Below are 14,353 nucleotides of genomic sequence, written 5' to 3'. Positions count from 1 at the left end.
TCGAGCAAAGTCGGGACAAGTCGGGACGGGGACAGGGACAGGGATAGGAATGGTGCGAATGCACTGCAAACTACGCAGACACCTGGTGTGAGGCGAGGCGAGGCGAGGCGAGGCGAGGCGAGGAAGCCCACATCGCTACCAGTGGGCCCTCCAGCACGACACTGCCACACCCCGCACAGGCCTTCCGCTGAACACCAGGGACAAGATGCGTCCTCCGCTAGTGTCGAAGGCTGCACGCGCCCAGCGAATGACAGGGGGTGCAACGAGCAGCAGTGCGTCTCACACACGCGGCGGTGCGCCCGCCAATTCGGCCGTCACTCTGCTGGGACGCCGGGCGCGCCTCCCCGCGCCGTCCTCGAGGAACTGGCGGTTGCGGAAGGAAGCGCTTTCGTCAAATGCGGCCGAAAACTAACATTTTGTGTGTTGGGAGAAAAGCCGAACGCGAATTCTGCCGTGCTCCTACATTAGATGAGCGCCAACGGCCATACCATGATGAATACACCGGTTCTCGTCCGATCACCGAAGTTAAGCATCATCGGGCCCGGCTAGTACTTGGATGGGTGACCGCCTGGGAAACCCGGGTGCTGTTGGCTCCCTTCCTGTTTTTTTTTTGTTATGTCGCCAGCCCAATTTTCAAACTACCTTTCTGTTGTGACAAAGATGCTTCCTTAAGCCTTTTAAACTACTGTAATGGTACGAAAATGCAGTAATTAACTCTGTTTGAGGGAGAATGTGCTAACCAAGTTTGCCAAGAAGACTTTGAAAACGACAAAACAGTACGAATCGGCAGATGATTTCTGAAATACGTCACCGCCTATTGTTGTGTAGGAGTGTAGAGTTCCAAATTTGATTTGTAACCACGAATTTATTCCTTAGTCGTCTCGTCTCGTCTCGTCTCGTCTCGTCCCGCAGACGTTTGTCGTGCTTGCGCTGTCATATGGACCACGACCCGAGCGGCAGCGAGCGGCAGTCGAGCAAAGTCGGGACAAGTCGGGACGGGGACAGGGACAGGGATAGGAATGGTGCGAATGCACTGCAAACTACGCAGACACCTGGTGTGAGGCGAGGCGAGGCGAGGCGAGGCGAGGCGAGGAAGCCCACATCGCTACCAGTGGGCCCTCCAGCACGACACTGCCACACCCCGCACAGGCCTTCCGCTGAACACCAGGGACAAGATGCGTCCTCCGCTAGTGTCGAAGGCTGCACGCGCCCAGCGAATGACAGGGGGTGCAACGAGCAGCAGTGCGTCTCACACACGCGGCGGTGCGCCCGCCAATTCGGCCGTCACTCTGCTGGGACGCCGGGCGCGCCTCCCCGCGCCGTCCTCGAGGAACTGGCGGTTGCGGAAGGAAGCGCTTTCGTCAAATGCGGCCGAAAACTAACATTTTGTGTGTTGGGAGAAAAGCCGAACGCGAATTCTGCCGTGCTCCTACATTAGATGAGCGCCAACGGCCATACCATGATGAATACACCGGTTCTCGTCCGATCACCGAAGTTAAGCATCATCGGGCCCGGCTAGTACTTGGATGGGTGACCGCCTGGGAAACCCGGGTGCTGTTGGCTCCCTTACTGTTTTTTTTTTTGTTATGTCACCAGCCCAATTTTCAAACTACCTTTCTGTTGTGACAAAGATGCTTCCTTAAGCCTTTTAAACTACTGTAATGGAACGAAAATGCAGTAATTAACTCAGTTTGAGGGAGAATGTGCTAACCAAGTTTGCCAAGAAGACTTTGAAAACGACAAAACAGTACGAATCGGCAGGTGATTTCTGAAATACGTCACCGCCTATTGTTGTGTAGGAGTGTAGAGTTCCAAATTTGATTTGTAAAAACGAATTTATTCCTTAGTCGTCTCGACTCGTCTCGTCTCGTCTCGTCCCGCAGAAGTTTGTCGTGCTTGGGCTGTCATATGGACCACGACCCCAGCGGCAGCGAGCGGCAGTCGAGCAAAGTCGGGACAAGTCGGGACGGGGACAGGGACAGGTATAGGAATGGTGCGAATGCATTGCAAACTACGCAGACACCTGGTGTGAGGCGAGGCGAGGCGTGGCGAGGCGAGGCGAGGAAGCTCACATCGCTACCAGTGGGCCCTCCAGCACGACACTGCCACACCCCGCACAGGCCTTCCGCTGAACACCAGGGACAAGATGCGTCCTCCGCTAGTGTCGAAGGCTGCACGCGCCCAGCGAATGACAGGGGGTGCAACGAGCAGCAGTGCGTCTCACACACGCGGCGGTGCGCCCGCCAATTCGGCCGTCACTCTGCTGGGACGCCGGGCGCGCCTCCCCGCGCCGTCCTCGAGGAACTGGCGGTTGCGGAAGGAAGCGCTTTCGTCAAATGCGGCCGAAAACTAACATTTTGTGTGTTGGGAGAAAAGCCGAACGCGAATTCTGCCGTGCTCCTACATTAGATGAGCGCCAACGGCCATACCATGATGAATACACCGGTTCTCGTCCGATCACCGAAGTTAAGCATCATCGGGCACGGCTAGTACTTGGATGGGTGACCGCCTGGGAAACCCGGGTGCTGTTGGCTCCCTTCCTGTTTTTTTTTTGTTATGTCGCCAGCCCAATTTTCAAACTACCTTTCTGTTGTGACAAAGATGCTTCCTTAAGCCTTTTAAACTACTGTAATGGTACGAAAATGCAGTAATTAACTCTGTTTGAGGGAGAATGTGCTAACCAAGTTTGCCAAGAAGACTTTGAAAACGACAAAACAGTACGAATCGGCAGGTGATTTCTGAAATACGTCACCGCCTATTGTTGTGTAGGAGTGTAGAGTTCCAAATTTGATTTGTAAAAACGAATTTATTCCTTAGTCGTCTCGACTCGTCTCGTCTCGTCTCGTCCCGCAGAAGTTTGTCGTGCTTGGGCTGTCATATGGACCACGACCCCAGCGGCAGCGAGCGGCAGTCGAGCAAAGTCGGGACAAGTCGGGACGGGGACAGGGACAGGTATAGGAATGGTGCGAATGCATTGCAAACTACGCAGACACCTGGTGTGAGGCGAGGCGAGGCGTGGCGAGGCGAGGCGAGGAAGCCCACATCGCTACCAGTGGGCCCTCCAGCACGACACTGCCACACCCCGCACAGGCCTTCCGCTGAACACCAGGGACAAGATGCGTCCTCCGCTAGTGTCGAAGGCTGCACGCGCCCAGCGAATGACAGGGGGTGCAACGAGCAGCAGTGCGTCTCACACACGCGGCGGTGCGCCCGCCAATTCGGCCGTCACTCTGCTGGGACGCCGGGCGCGCCTCCCCGCGCCGTCCTCGAGGAACTGGCGGTTGCGGAAGGAAGCGCTTTCGTCAAATGCGGCCGAAAACTAACATTTTGTGTGTTGGGAGAAAAGCCGAACGCGAATTCTGCCGTGCTCCTACATTAGATGAGCGCCAACGGCCATACCATGATGAATACACCGGTTCTCGTCCGATCACCGAAGTTAAGCATCATCGGGCCCGGCTAGTACTTGGATGGGTGACCGCCTGGGAAACCCGGGTGCTGTTGGCTCCCTTCCTGTTTTTTTTTTGTTATGTCGCCAGCCCAATTTTCAAACTACCTTTCTGTTGTGACAAAGATGCTTCCTTAAGCCTTTTAAACTACTGTAATGGTACGAAAATGCAGTAATTAACTCTGTTTGAGGGAGAATGTGCTAACCAAGTTTGCCAAGAAGACTTTGAAAACGACAAAACAGTACGAATCGGCAGATGATTTCTGAAATACGTCACCGCCTATTGTTGTGTAGGAGTGTAGAGTTCCAAATTTGATTTGTAAAAACGAATTTATTCCTTAGTCGTCTCGACTCGTCTCGTCTCGTCTCGTCCCGCAGAAGTTTGTCGTGCTTGGGCTGTCATATGGACCACGACCCCAGCGGCAGCGAGCGGCAGTCGAGCAAAGTCGGGACAAGTCGGGACGGGGACAGGGACAGGTATAGGAATGGTGCGAATGCATTGCAAACTACGCAGACACCTGGTGTGAGGCGAGGCGAGGCGTGGCGAGGCGAGGCGAGGAAGCTCACATCGCTACCAGTGGGCCCTCCAGCACGACACTGCCACACCCCGCACAGGCCTTCCGCTGAACACCAGGGACAAGATGCGTCCTCCGCTAGTGTCGAAGGCTGCACGCGCCCAGCGAATGACAGGGGGTGCAACGAGCAGCAGTGCGTCTCACACACGCGGCGGTGCGCCCGCCAATTCGGCCGTCACTCTGCTGGGACGCCGGGCGCGCCTCCCCGCGCCGTCCTCGAGGAACTGGCGGTTGCGGAAGGAAGCGCTTTCGTCAAATGCGGCCGAAAACTAACATTTTGTGTGTTGGGAGAAAAGCCGAACGCGAATTCTGCCGTGCTCCTACATTAGATGAGCGCCAACGGCCATACCATGATGAATACACCGGTTCTCGTCCGATCACCGAAGTTAAGCATCATCGGGCCCGGCTAGTACTTGGATGGGTGACCGCCTGGGAAACCCGGGTGCTGTTGGCTCCCTTCCTGTTTTTTTTTTGTTATGTCGCCAGCCCAATTTTCAAACTACCTTTCTGTTGTGACAAAGATGCTTCCTTAAGCCTTTTAAACTACTGTAATGGTACGAAAATGCAGTAATTAACTCTGTTTGAGGGAGAATGTGCTAACCAAGTTTGCCAAGAAGACTTTGAAAACGACAAAACAGTACGAATCGGCAGATGATTTCTGAAATACGTCACCGCCTATTGTTGTGTAGGAGTGTAGAGTTCCAAATTTGATTTGTAACCACGAATTTATTCCTTAGTCGTCTCGTCTCGTCTCGTCTCGTCTCGTCCCGCAGACGTTTGTCGTGCTTGCGCTGTCATATGGACCACGACCCGAGCGGCAGCGAGCGGCAGTCGAGCAAAGTCGGGACAAGTCGGGACGGGGACAGGGACAGGGATAGGAATGGTGCGAATGCACTGCAAACTACGCAGACACCTGGTGTGAGGCGAGGCGAGGCGAGGCGAGGCGAGGCGAGGAAGCCCACATCGCTACCAGTGGGCCCTCCAGCACGACACTGCCACACCCCGCACAGGCCTTCCGCTGAACACCAGGGACAAGATGCGTCCTCCGCTAGTGTCGAAGGCTGCACGCGCCCAGCGAATGACAGGGGGTGCAACGAACAGCAGTGCGTCTCACACACGCGGCGGTGCGCCCGCCAATTCGGCCGTCACTCTGCTGGGACGCCGGGCGCGCCTCCCCGCGCCGTCCTCGAGGAACTGGCGGTTGCGGAAGGAAGCGCTTTCGTCAAATGCGGCCGAAAACTAACATTTTGTGTGTTGGGAGAAAAGCCGAACGAGAATTCTGCCGTGCTCCTACATTAGATGAGCGCCAACGGCCATACCATGATGAATACACCGGTTCTCGTCCGATCACCGAAGTTAAGCATCATCGGGCACGGCTAGTACTTGGATGGGTGACCGCCTGGGAAACCCGGGTGCTGTTGGCTCCCTTCCTGTTTTTTTTTTGTTATGTCACCAGCCCAATTTTCAAACTACCTTTCTGTTGTGACAAAGATGCTTCCTTAAGCCTTTTAAACTACTGTAATGGTACGAAAATGCAGTAATTAACTCAGTTTGAGGGAGAATGTGCTAACCAAGTTTGCCAAGAAGACTTTGAAAACGACAAAACAGTACGAATCGGCAGGTGATTTCTGAAATACGTCACCGCCTATTGTTGTGTAGGAGTGTAGAGTTCCAAATTTGATTTGTAAAAACGAATTTATTCCTTAGTCGTCTCGACTCGTCTCGTCTCGTCTCGTCCCGCAGAAGTTTGTCGTGCTTGGGCTGTCATATGGACCACGACCCCAGCGGCAGCGAGCGGCAGTCGAGCAAAGTCGGGACAAGTCGGGACGGGGACAGGGACAGGTATAGGAATGGTGCGAATGCATTGCAAACTACGCAGACACCTGGTGTGAGGCGAGGCGAGGCGTGGCGAGGCGAGGCGAGGAAGCTCACATCGCTACCAGTGGGCCCTCCAGCACGACACTGCCACACCCCGCACAGGCCTTCCGCTGAACACCAGGGACAAGATGCGTCCTCCGCTAGTGTCGAAGGCTGCACGCGCCCAGCGAATGACAGGGGGTGCAACGAGCAGCAGTGCGTCTCACACACGCGGCGGTGCGCCCGCCAATTCGGCCGTCACTCTGCTGGGACGCCGGGCGCGCCTCCCCGCGCCGTCCTCGAGGAACTGGCGGTTGCGGAAGGAAGCGCTTTCGTCAAATGCGGCCGAAAACTAACATTTTGTGTGTTGGGAGAAAAGCCGAACGCGAATTCTGCCGTGCTCCTACATTAGATGAGCGCCAACGGCCATACCATGATGAATACACCGGTTCTCGTCCGATCACCGAAGTTAAGCATCATCGGGCACGGCTAGTACTTGGATGGGTGACCGCCTGGGAAACCCGGGTGCTGTTGGCTCCCTTCCTGTTTTTTTTTTGTTATGTCGCCAGCCCAATTTTCAAACTACCTTTCTGTTGTGACAAAGATGCTTCCTTAAGCCTTTTAAACTACTGTAATGGTACGAAAATGCAGTAATTAACTCTGTTTGAGGGAGAATGTGCTAACCAAGTTTGCCAAGAAGACTTTGAAAACGACAAAACAGTACGAATCGGCAGGTGATTTCTGAAATACGTCACCGCCTATTGTTGTGTAGGAGTGTAGAGTTCCAAATTTGATTTGTAAAAACGAATTTATTCCTTAGTCGTCTCGACTCGTCTCGTCTCGTCTCGTCCCGCAGAAGTTTGTCGTGCTTGGGCTGTCATATGGACCACGACCCCAGCGGCAGCGAGCGGCAGTCGAGCAAAGTCGGGACAAGTCGGGACGGGGACAGGGACAGGTATAGGAATGGTGCGAATGCATTGCAAACTACGCAGACACCTGGTGTGAGGCGAGGCGAGGCGTGGCGAGGCGAGGCGAGGAAGCCCACATCGCTACCAGTGGGCCCTCCAGCACGACACTGCCACACCCCGCACAGGCCTTCCGCTGAACACCAGGGACAAGATGCGTCCTCCGCTAGTGTCGAAGGCTGCACGCGCCCAGCGAATGACAGGGGGTGCAACGAGCAGCAGTGCGTCTCACACACGCGGCGGTGCGCCCGCCAATTCGGCCGTCACTCTGCTGGGACGCCGGGCGCGCCTCCCCGCGCCGTCCTCGAGGAACTGGCGGTTGCGGAAGGAAGCGCTTTCGTCAAATGCGGCCGAAAACTAACATTTTGTGTGTTGGGAGAAAAGCCGAACGCGAATTCTGCCGTGCTCCTACATTAGATGAGCGCCAACGGCCATACCATGATGAATACACCGGTTCTCGTCCGATCACCGAAGTTAAGCATCATCGGGCACGGCTAGTACTTGGATGGGTGACCGCCTGGGAAACCCGGGTGCTGTTGGCTCCCTTCCTGTTTTTTTTTTGTTATGTCGCCAGCCCAATTTTCAAACTACCTTTCTGTTGTGACAAAGATGCTTCCTTAAGCCTTTTAAACTACTGTAATGGTACGAAAATGCAGTAATTAACTCTGTTTGAGGGAGAATGTGCTAACCAAGTTTGCCAAGAAGACTTTGAAAACGACAAAACAGTACGAATCGGCAGGTGATTTCTGAAATACGTCACCGCCTATTGTTGTGTAGGAGTGTAGAGTTCCAAATTTGATTTGTAAAAACGAATTTATTCCTTAGTCGTCTCGACTCGTCTCGTCTCGTCTCGTCCCGCAGAAGTTTGTCGTGCTTGGGCTGTCATATGGACCACGACCCCAGCGGCAGCGAGCGGCAGTCGAGCAAAGTCGGGACAAGTCGGGACGGGGACAGGGACAGGTATAGGAATGGTGCGAATGCATTGCAAACTACGCAGACACCTGGTGTGAGGCGAGGCGAGGCGTGGCGAGGCGAGGCGAGGAAGCCCACATCGCTACCAGTGGGCCCTCCAGCACGACACTGCCACACCCCGCACAGGCCTTCCGCTGAACACCAGGGACAAGATGCGTCCTCCGCTAGTGTCGAAGGCTGCACGCGCCCAGCGAATGACAGGGGGTGCAACGAGCAGCAGTGCGTCTCACACACGCGGCGGTGCGCCCGCCAATTCGGCCGTCACTCTGCTGGGACGCCGGGCGCGCCTCCCCGCGCCGTCCTCGAGGAACTGGCGGTTGCGGAAGGAAGCGCTTTCGTCAAATGCGGCCGAAAACTAACATTTTGTGTGTTGGGAGAAAAGCCGAACGCGAATTCTGCCGTGCTCCTACATTAGATGAGCGCCAACGGCCATACCATGATGAATACACCGGTTCTCGTCCGATCACCGAAGTTAAGCATCATCGGGCCCGGCTAGTACTTGGATGGGTGACCGCCTGGGAAACCCGGGTGCTGTTGGCTCCCTTCCTGTTTTTTTTTTGTTATGTCGCCAGCCCAATTTTCAAACTACCTTTCTGTTGTGACAAAGATGCTTCCTTAAGCCTTTTAAACTACTGTAATGGTACGAAAATGCAGTAATTAACTCTGTTTGAGGGAGAATGTGCTAACCAAGTTTGCCAAGAAGACTTTGAAAACGACAAAACAGTACGAATCGGCAGATGATTTCTGAAATACGTCACCGCCTATTGTTGTGTAGGAGTGTAGAGTTCCAAATTTGATTTGTAAAAACGAATTTATTCCTTAGTCGTCTCGACTCGTCTCGTCTCGTCTCGTCCCGCAGAAGTTTGTCGTGCTTGGGCTGTCATATGGACCACGACCCCAGCGGCAGCGAGCGGCAGTCGAGCAAAGTCGGGACAAGTCGGGACGGGGACAGGGACAGGTATAGGAATGGTGCGAATGCATTGCAAACTACGCAGACACCTGGTGTGAGGCGAGGCGAGGCGTGGCGAGGCGAGGCGAGGAAGCTCACATCGCTACCAGTGGGCCCTCCAGCACGACACTGCCACACCCCGCACAGGCCTTCCGCTGAACACCAGGGACAAGATGCGTCCTCCGCTAGTGTCGAAGGCTGCACGCGCCCAGCGAATGACAGGGGGTGCAACGAGCAGCAGTGCGTCTCACACACGCGGCGGTGCGCCCGCCAATTCGGCCGTCACTCTGCTGGGACGCCGGGCGCGCCTCCCCGCGCCGTCCTCGAGGAACTGGCGGTTGCGGAAGGAAGCGCTTTCGTCAAATGCGGCCGAAAACTAACATTTTGTGTGTTGGGAGAAAAGCCGAACGCGAATTCTGCCGTGCTCCTACATTAGATGAGCGCCAACGGCCATACCATGATGAATACACCGGTTCTCGTCCGATCACCGAAGTTAAGCATCATCGGGCCCGGCTAGTACTTGGATGGGTGACCGCCTGGGAAACCCGGGTGCTGTTGGCTCCCTTCCTGTTTTTTTTTTGTTATGTCGCCAGCCCAATTTTCAAACTACCTTTCTGTTGTGACAAAGATGCTTCCTTAAGCCTTTTAAACTACTGTAATGGTACGAAAATGCAGTAATTAACTCTGTTTGAGGGAGAATGTGCTAACCAAGTTTGCCAAGAAGACTTTGAAAACGACAAAACAGTACGAATCGGCAGATGATTTCTGAAATACGTCACCGCCTATTGTTGTGTAGGAGTGTAGAGTTCCAAATTTGATTTGTAACCACGAATTTATTCCTTAGTCGTCTCGTCTCGTCTCGTCTCGTCTCGTCCCGCAGACGTTTGTCGTGCTTGCGCTGTCATATGGACCACGACCCGAGCGGCAGCGAGCGGCAGTCGAGCAAAGTCGGGACAAGTCGGGACGGGGACAGGGACAGGGATAGGAATGGTGCGAATGCACTGCAAACTACGCAGACACCTGGTGTGAGGCGAGGCGAGGCGAGGCGAGGCGAGGCGAGGCGAGGAAGCCCACATCGCTACCAGTGGGCCCTCCAGCACGACACTGCCACACCCCGCACAGGCCTTCCGCTGAACACCAGGGACAAGATGCGTCCTCCGCTAGTGTCGAAGGCTGCACGCGCCCAGCGAATGACAGGGGGTGCAACGAACAGCAGTGCGTCTCACACACGCGGCGGTGCGCCCGCCAATTCGGCCGTCACTCTGCTGGGACGCCGGGCGCGCCTCCCCGCGCCGTCCTCGAGGAACTGGCGGTTGCGGAAGGAAGCGCTTTCGTCAAATGCGGCCGAAAACTAACATTTTGTGTGTTGGGAGAAAAGCCGAACGCGAATTCTGCCGTGCTCCTACATTAGATGAGCGCCAACGGCCATACCATGATGAATACACCGGTTCTCGTCCGATCACCGAAGTTAAGCATCATCGGGCACGGCTAGTACTTGGATGGGTGACCGCCTGGGAAACCCGGGTGCTGTTGGCTCCCTTCCTGTTTTTTTTTTGTTATGTCGCCAGCCCAATTTTCAAACTACCTTTCTGTTGTGACAAAGATGCTTCCTTAAGCCTTTTAAACTACTGTAATGGTACGAAAATGCAGTAATTAACTCAGTTTGAGGGAGAATGTGCTAACCAAGTTTGCCAAGAAGACTTTGAAAACGACAAAACAGTACGAATCGGCAGGTGATTTCTGAAATACGTCACCGCCTATTGTTGTGTAGGAGTGTAGAGTTCCAAATTTGATTTGTAAAAACGAATTTATTCCTTAGTCGTCTCGACTCGTCTCGTCTCGTCTCGTCCCGCAGAAGTTTGTCGTGCTTGGGCTGTCATATGGACCACGACCCCAGCGGCAGCGAGCGGCAGTCGAGCAAAGTCGGGACAAGTCGGGACGGGGACAGGGACAGGTATAGGAATGGTGCGAATGCATTGCAAACTACGCAGACACCTGGTGTGAGGCGAGGCGAGGCGTGGCGAGGCGAGGCGAGGAAGCCCACATCGCTACCAGTGGGCCCTCCAGCACGACACTGCCACACCCCGCACAGGCCTTCCGCTGAACACCAGGGACAAGATGCGTCCTCCGCTAGTGTCGAAGGCTGCACGCGCCCAGCGAATGACAGGGGGTGCAACGAGCAGCAGTGCGTCTCACACACGCGGCGGTGCGCCCGCCAATTCGGCCGTCACTCTGCTGGGACGCCGGGCGCGCCTCCCCGCGCCGTCCTCGAGGAACTGGCGGTTGCGGAAGGAAGCGCTTTCGTCAAATGCGGCCGAAAACTAACATTTTGTGTGTTGGGAGAAAAGCCGAACGCGAATTCTGCCGTGCTCCTACATTAGATGAGCGCCAACGGCCATACCATGATGAATACACCGGTTCTCGTCCGATCACCGAAGTTAAGCATCATCGGGCACGGCTAGTACTTGGATGGGTGACCGCCTGGGAAACCCGGGTGCTGTTGGCTCCCTTCCTGTTTTTTTTTTGTTATGTCGCCAGCCCAATTTTCAAACTACCTTTCTGTTGTGACAAAGATGCTTCCTTAAGCCTTTTAAACTACTGTAATGGTACGAAAATGCAGTAATTAACTCTGTTTGAGGGAGAATGTGCTAACCAAGTTTGCCAAGAAGACTTTGAAAACGACAAAACAGTACGAATCGGCAGATGATTTCTGAAATACGTCACCGCCTATTGTTGTGTAGGAGTGTAGAGTTCCAAATTTGATTTGTAAAAACGAATTTATTCCTTAGTCGTCTCGACTCGTCTCGTCTCGTCTCGTCCCGCAGAAGTTTGTCGTGCTTGGGCTGTCATATGGACCACGACCCCAGCGGCAGCGAGCGGCAGTCGAGCAAAGTCGGGACAAGTCGGGACGGGGACAGGGACAGGTATAGGAATGGTGCGAATGCATTGCAAACTACGCAGACACCTGGTGTGAGGCGAGGCGAGGCGTGGCGAGGCGAGGCGAGGAAGCCCACATCGCTACCAGTGGGCCCTCCAGCACGACACTGCCACACCCCGCACAGGCCTTCCGCTGAACACCAGGGACAAGATGCGTCCTCCGCTAGTGTCGAAGGCTGCACGCGCCCAGCGAATGACAGGGGGTGCAACGAGCAGCAGTGCGTCTCACACACGCGGCGGTGCGCCCGCCAATTCGGCCGTCACTCTGCTGGGACGCCGGGCGCGCCTCCCCGCGCCGTCCTCGAGGAACTGGCGGTTGCGGAAGGAAGCGCTTTCGTCAAATGCGGCCGAAAACTAACATTTTGTGTGTTGGGAGAAAAGCCGAACGCGAATTCTGCCGTGCTCCTACATTAGATGAGCGCCAACGGCCATACCATGATGAATACACCGGTTCTCGTCCGATCACCGAAGTTAAGCATCATCGGGCACGGCTAGTACTTGGATGGGTGACCGCCTGGGAAACCCGGGTGCTGTTGGCTCCCTTCCTGTTTTTTTTTTGTTATGTCGCCAGCCCAATTTTCAAACTACCTTTCTGTTGTGACAAAGATGCTTCCTTAAGCCTTTTAAACTACTGTAATGGTACGAAAATGCAGTAATTAACTCTGTTTGAGGGAGAATGTGCTAACCAAGTTTGCCAAGAAGACTTTGAAAACGACAAAACAGTACGAATCGGCAGATGATTTCTGAAATACGTCACCGCCTATTGTTGTGTAGGAGTGTAGAGTTCCAAATTTGATTTGTAAAAACGAATTTATTCCTTAGTCGTCTCGACTCGTCTCGTCTCGTCTCGTCCCGCAGAAGTTTGTCGTGCTTGGGCTGTCATATGGACCACGACCCCAGCGGCAGCGAGCGGCAGTCGAGCAAAGTCGGGACAAGTCGGGACGGGGACAGGGACAGGTATAGGAATGGTGCGAATGCATTGCAAACTACGCAGACACCTGGTGTGAGGCGAGGCGAGGCGAGGCGAGGCGAGGCGAGGAAGCCCACATCGCTACCAGTGGGCCCTACAGCACGACACTGCCACACCCCGCACAGGCCTTCCGCTGAACACCAGGGACAAGATGCGTCCTCCGCTAGTGTCGAAGGCTGCACGCGCCCAGCGAATGACAGGGGGTGCAACGAGCAGCAGTGCGTCTCACACACGCGGCGGTGCGCCCGCCAATTCGGCCGTCACTCTGCTGGGACGCCGGGCGCGCCTCCCCGCGCCGTCCTCGAGGAACTGGCGGTTGCGGAAGGAAGCGCTTTCGTCAAATGCGGCCGAAAACTAACATTTTGTGTGTTGGGAGAAAAGCCGAACGCGAATTCTGCCGTGCTCCTACATTAGATGAGCGCCAACGGCCATACCATGATGAATACACCGGTTCTCGTCCGATCACCGAAGTTAAGCATCATCGGGCCCGGCTAGTACTTGGATGGGTGACCGCCTGGGAAACCCGGGTGCTGTTGGCTCCCTTCCTGTTTTTTTTTTGTTATGTCGCCAGCCCAATTTTCAAACTACCTTTCTGTTGTGACAAAGATGCTTCCTTAAGCCTTTTAAACTACTGTAATGGTACGAAAATGCAGTAATTAACTCTGTTTGAGGGAGAATGTGCTAACCAAGTTTGCCAAGAAGACTTTGAAAACGACAAAACAGTACGAATCGGCAGATGATTTCTGAAATACGTCACCGCCTATTGTTGTGTAGGAGTGTAGAGTTCCAAATTTGATTTGTAAAAACGAATTTATTCCTTAGTCGTCTCGACTCGTCTCGTCTCGTCTCGTCCCGCAGAAGTTTGTCGTGCTTGGGCTGTCATATGGACCACGACCCCAGCGGCAGCGAGCGGCAGTCGAGCAAAGTCGGGACAAGTCGGGACGGGGACAGGGACAGGGATAGGAATGGTGCGAATGCACTGCAAACTACGCAGACACCTGGTGTGAGGCGAGGCGAGGCGAGGCGAGGCGAGGCGAGGCGAGGAAGCCCACATCGCTACCAGTGGGCCCTCCAGCACGACACTGCCACACCCCGCACAGGCCTTCCGCTGAACACCAGGGACAAGATGCGTCCTCCGCTAGTGTCGAAGGCTGCACGCGCCCAGCGAATGACAGGGGGTGCAACGAACAGCAGTGCGTCTCACACACGCGGCGGTGCGCCCGCCAATTCGGCCGTCACTCTGCTGGGACGCCGGGCGCGCCTCCCCGCGCCGTCCTCGAGGAACTGGCGGTTGCGGAAGGAAGCTCTTTCGTCAAATGCGGCCGAAAACTAACATTTTGTGTGTTGGGAGAAAAGCCGAACGAGAATTCTGCCGTGCTCCTACATTAGATGAGCGCCAACGGCCATACCATGATGAATACACCGGTTCTCGTCCGATCACCGAAGTTAAGCATCATCGGGCACGGCTAGTACTTGGATGGGTGACCGCCTGGGAAACCCGGGTGCTGTTGGCTCCCTTCCTGTTTTTTTTTTGTTATGTCGCCAGCCCAATTTTCAAACTACCTTTCTGTTGTGACAAAGATGCTTCCTTAAGCCTTTTAAACTACTGTAATGGTACGAAAATGCAGTAATTAACTCAGTTTGAGGGAGAATGTGCTAACCAAGTTTGCCAAGAAGACTTTG

At 54.8% G+C, this 14,353-nt stretch overlaps 15 non-coding genes across 15 annotated transcripts; all 15 read left to right on the top strand.

Moving 5' to 3' along the window:
- Positions 1-474: 474 nt before the first annotated feature.
- On the top strand, positions 475-593 carry LOC126088910 (5S ribosomal RNA). The gene has a single exon (XR_007520259.1). It is a non-coding gene; the product is annotated as a 5S ribosomal RNA (ribosomal RNA).
- An 851-nt stretch (positions 594-1,444) lies between these two features.
- On the top strand, positions 1,445-1,563 carry LOC126088908 (5S ribosomal RNA). The gene has a single exon (XR_007520257.1). It is a non-coding gene; the product is annotated as a 5S ribosomal RNA (ribosomal RNA).
- An 852-nt stretch (positions 1,564-2,415) lies between these two features.
- On the top strand, positions 2,416-2,534 carry LOC126089302 (5S ribosomal RNA). Its single transcript, XR_007520631.1, has one exon. It is a non-coding gene; the product is annotated as a 5S ribosomal RNA (ribosomal RNA).
- Positions 2,535-3,385: 851 nt separating this feature from the next.
- LOC126088907 (5S ribosomal RNA) lies at positions 3,386-3,504 on the top strand. The gene has a single exon (XR_007520256.1). It is a non-coding gene; the product is annotated as a 5S ribosomal RNA (ribosomal RNA).
- An 851-nt stretch (positions 3,505-4,355) lies between these two features.
- Positions 4,356-4,474, top strand: LOC126088906 (5S ribosomal RNA). Its single transcript, XR_007520255.1, has one exon. It is a non-coding gene; the product is annotated as a 5S ribosomal RNA (ribosomal RNA).
- An 851-nt stretch (positions 4,475-5,325) lies between these two features.
- On the top strand, positions 5,326-5,444 carry LOC126089300 (5S ribosomal RNA). The gene has a single exon (XR_007520630.1). It is a non-coding gene; the product is annotated as a 5S ribosomal RNA (ribosomal RNA).
- Positions 5,445-6,295: 851 nt separating this feature from the next.
- LOC126089299 (5S ribosomal RNA) lies at positions 6,296-6,414 on the top strand. Its single transcript, XR_007520629.1, has one exon. It is a non-coding gene; the product is annotated as a 5S ribosomal RNA (ribosomal RNA).
- An 851-nt stretch (positions 6,415-7,265) lies between these two features.
- On the top strand, positions 7,266-7,384 carry LOC126089297 (5S ribosomal RNA). Its single transcript, XR_007520627.1, has one exon. It is a non-coding gene; the product is annotated as a 5S ribosomal RNA (ribosomal RNA).
- Positions 7,385-8,235: 851 nt separating this feature from the next.
- Positions 8,236-8,354, top strand: LOC126088905 (5S ribosomal RNA). Its single transcript, XR_007520254.1, has one exon. It is a non-coding gene; the product is annotated as a 5S ribosomal RNA (ribosomal RNA).
- Positions 8,355-9,205: 851 nt separating this feature from the next.
- LOC126088904 (5S ribosomal RNA) lies at positions 9,206-9,324 on the top strand. Its single transcript, XR_007520253.1, has one exon. It is a non-coding gene; the product is annotated as a 5S ribosomal RNA (ribosomal RNA).
- An 856-nt stretch (positions 9,325-10,180) lies between these two features.
- Positions 10,181-10,299, top strand: LOC126089296 (5S ribosomal RNA). Its single transcript, XR_007520626.1, has one exon. It is a non-coding gene; the product is annotated as a 5S ribosomal RNA (ribosomal RNA).
- Positions 10,300-11,150: 851 nt separating this feature from the next.
- On the top strand, positions 11,151-11,269 carry LOC126089295 (5S ribosomal RNA). The gene has a single exon (XR_007520625.1). It is a non-coding gene; the product is annotated as a 5S ribosomal RNA (ribosomal RNA).
- Positions 11,270-12,120: 851 nt separating this feature from the next.
- Positions 12,121-12,239, top strand: LOC126089294 (5S ribosomal RNA). Its single transcript, XR_007520623.1, has one exon. It is a non-coding gene; the product is annotated as a 5S ribosomal RNA (ribosomal RNA).
- An 851-nt stretch (positions 12,240-13,090) lies between these two features.
- On the top strand, positions 13,091-13,209 carry LOC126088903 (5S ribosomal RNA). Its single transcript, XR_007520252.1, has one exon. It is a non-coding gene; the product is annotated as a 5S ribosomal RNA (ribosomal RNA).
- An 856-nt stretch (positions 13,210-14,065) lies between these two features.
- Positions 14,066-14,184, top strand: LOC126089293 (5S ribosomal RNA). The gene has a single exon (XR_007520622.1). It is a non-coding gene; the product is annotated as a 5S ribosomal RNA (ribosomal RNA).
- The last annotated feature ends 169 nt before the right edge of the window (positions 14,185-14,353 follow it).

This window comes from Schistocerca cancellata, chromosome 6 (genome assembly GCF_023864275.1).
Source record: "Schistocerca cancellata isolate TAMUIC-IGC-003103 chromosome 6, iqSchCanc2.1, whole genome shotgun sequence".
Classification (NCBI taxonomy): Eukaryota; Metazoa; Arthropoda; class Insecta; order Orthoptera; family Acrididae; genus Schistocerca; species Schistocerca cancellata.
Note: the sequence above shows the minus strand (reverse complement) of the source record. Positions and strands in the feature narration are given on the sequence as shown.